General features: G+C 31.6%; 1 pseudogene; it reads left to right on the top strand.

Annotated features, from left to right (window-relative positions):
- The first annotated feature begins 2,538 nt into the window (after window positions 1-2,538).
- LOC118605985 lies at window positions 2,539-2,657 on the top strand (annotated as a pseudogene).
- The last annotated feature ends 491 nt before the right edge of the window (window positions 2,658-3,148 follow it).

Genomic DNA, 3,148 nt, shown 5'->3' with positions numbered 1-3,148 from the left:
ATTCTAGAATGCATTACTGATGAGTTATTATAATGTGTTATATTGACAGTGTCTTCAGTTATTTGTGATTCCTTTGGACTTCATTTGTTTTATAAATGATAGTTGTTCCTTTAATATGATTCAGATATGACTCTAAAACATAGTTGAAGGGAAGAAAATGCATAACTGTTGTATTTTATAGTGGTATCAAGCCATTCAATAGAACAATTGCCTTTTCTTATTACGTATTATTGTATATTACATAGTATATGAATTTTCTGTTCTTGAATAGTAAAAACATCTTACTTTTGTTGTGTGTTTCTACATATCATGTACCCCAATATTAATAAATCTATATTGTCTTCACATTTCTCTGTGAATTGATTTAGTTTCATGCAGCAAGACATTCAAACAGACTTGTCAGTTCAGATAGCATGTACCATTAAAAGTGTAATTGAAATAACAAATTCATGAGAGCCCATAGATTTCAAGAACCACATTTATAGAGTAGAGAGCTACCAAATTAGCACTGGTAATTTTTCTTACTTTTTCTGAGATTGTTGTTTACAAAAGTAAAATTTTATGTCAGTGTTTAAACATATTAGTGTTCATAAAAATGCAAAAGTCCATCACTTCCCATTAGGTATTATCCCTATATCCATAAAGTTGGAAATAATTTTATAAGTGACACACCCAGGTGAACAGTCAAATGCAGTAACCCTTTTGAAAGTGAGGTTAGAAATTGCCAGCAGTTCTTCAAAATGGCATGGTACTTTTAAACATTTAAGTAAACAGAGCCATTGCATGAGGAGATTTTTTTATGCACTGGCCAGACATGATAGATGTCATATGAAAATTATGATCAGTCATGGATTAGACAAAAGTTTTGAAAGGTGCACAAATAATTAATGCTTTCATAAAATTAAGTCATTCTTTGAAAATAAAATTTCAGGTGTGTGGTCTGCTGCTCTTGTGAACCATGGCTGATGCTTGTCTCCAATCCTGTAGTTATTTAAGAATGATATTTACCTCTATCTGCTGATCTGAAAATATCACCAAGATAAAATATTTGCAGCCATTTAAAAAAGTTAGAAAGAGTTGTATGTATGACATGGAAATATGATAATGTATTATTGACAGAAAAATAGAATATATTTCTGAAGATTAGGTCCTCCATATGAATAAAATTGAAGTGTTTTATGTTGAATACTTAAATGTACATACTCTTTTCAGTAATACTTTTTGGGTAATAGAATTAAATAATCAAGAGGTTTCCCCCTGCCCCCACTCCTTTACTCTCTTTAAGTTTCTTCACATGTCTGCATTATCTTACAATAATAAAAGAATAGCTATAACTACTTTACAGAGTGTATTTTGTGTTCAGGGATGAGGACAATGTATGCATGCAACTCTATTATCACATATTTTCCATGACCTGAAATAAAGGATTTCCATATACAAGACATAATAATAAAGCTATGCTTGGTTTAATAGTGACAACTGGAGGATGTAGTTATCCAGTTCCAAGAAAATTTAAGAATAAAAGCTATCATAGTGAACATGGATCAGATTACAAACCATGCTAAGGGACTCCACATAGCTTTTTCTTCCTGAGAAACAACAGCGTCCTTAAACAATAAGGGGAGACACATTTAAGAATCCTTTTTAACATCTTCATATTTGCAGGTGAAGATTGGGCACAAGCATCAGTCATGGTTACAGAAACAGCAGGCCACACACACTCTTCCTTCAATGTTATCAATACGTTGGCCGAGTAACTTGTAGATCATAGGGACAGCACAGTAGAGAGGACAAGCAGGAAGACTGAGGATGTGAGGACTGCTCAGATAGGGCAGGAAACCAGAAGGAAAGAGGAGTTAATATAAACACTGGTGGCAAAGTGAATAGCCTAAGATATAGAAAACAGCAGCTTAATTAAACAGAACAACAACAAATACACAGATGAATTCCTTTGGGGCTGCCAATGGCTCTGGCATCCTTCCCAGTTAATCTCATTCATTGCTCAACTAGTGACAAAAATTTATATCAACCAGACCTGCAGTTTAGGAATGAAACTGGACCGTTATCAGTATCAAGGAGAGGTCACCCATGGGGGCTTTCAAGAGAATAAAAAAATGTCTAAATGCCATTTATTACTGTTAGGGAGAAAAATTAAGAAAATTAAAATAAAATCTTAAAACTAATTTTGCAACTTAAAAGAGAGATTTAATAGAGAAAGAGTAACCATTTTAAATATAAAGAACGGAAAAGCAAAATTGTTAAGTATCCATTTTATAATTTCCAAACTAAAAAACAGAATAGTCCTAGTATATACTTAAACTTTTGTGAGCTGAACAAAATAGTGGTTGGAGAAAAATTCTATGACTAAAATATTTTTATTTTCAGGCAAGAAAGAATAAAAAAGATATTAAGCATTCACTGTAAGAAAATTAAGAAAGATACATAGGAAAAATGAATTTCTAAAACAGAAAACAAATATTTAGGAGTCTGAAAACAAAAGTATCACAAAAAAGAAGAATTTAAAAAATCTAAAAACTAGTCTTTGGCCATGCTACCATGAACAAGCCTGATCCCATCTGATCTTGGAAGCTAAGCAGAGTTGGGCCTGGTTAGTACTTGGATGGGAGACCACCTAGGAAAACCAGGTGCTATAGATATAAAAAATAAAAAAAATAAGAGATTGTAAGCTGATAAGGTACTTGAAAACTGTAAGGTCAACCAAGGGTTGCTTTGCCTGAAAAAAAAAAAAATCTAAAAACCAAGTCTTTGAAAAAAAGTGAAATTAATAAAAAAAATAATAATAATAAAAAATAAAATCTGTGCAATAAAAATGTCTAGTAAGGCTATTGAAGAAAAGTAGGGACAAACCTGTGAAATGTAATTTGTAATATAATATACTTCAATATAGAGAATATAACATGTATGTGTGTGGAAAGGGAGATAACCTATAAGCTAGTTTTTATCAGCCTTAATTGGGATACATTTATGAGATGATTAGTTATAATTTGCTCAAACAACTTTAATTCAGAAGTAGCTATCATAAATGCTTTAGCTTCTTTCAACGCCAGTCATCATTGTAGGTTTTTTAAATCATCTAAATGAATGTTAAAAAAAATTGTTATTTACTGATGAAAACAGTGGCAAACTA

This window comes from Rousettus aegyptiacus, unplaced genomic scaffold (genome assembly GCF_014176215.1).
Source record: "Rousettus aegyptiacus isolate mRouAeg1 unplaced genomic scaffold, mRouAeg1.p scaffold_m13_p_7, whole genome shotgun sequence".
NCBI classification, from domain to species: Eukaryota; Metazoa; Chordata; class Mammalia; order Chiroptera; family Pteropodidae; genus Rousettus; species Rousettus aegyptiacus.
The sequence above is the reverse complement of the archived record's forward strand: the minus strand, read 5'-3'. Positions and strand labels throughout refer to the sequence as shown.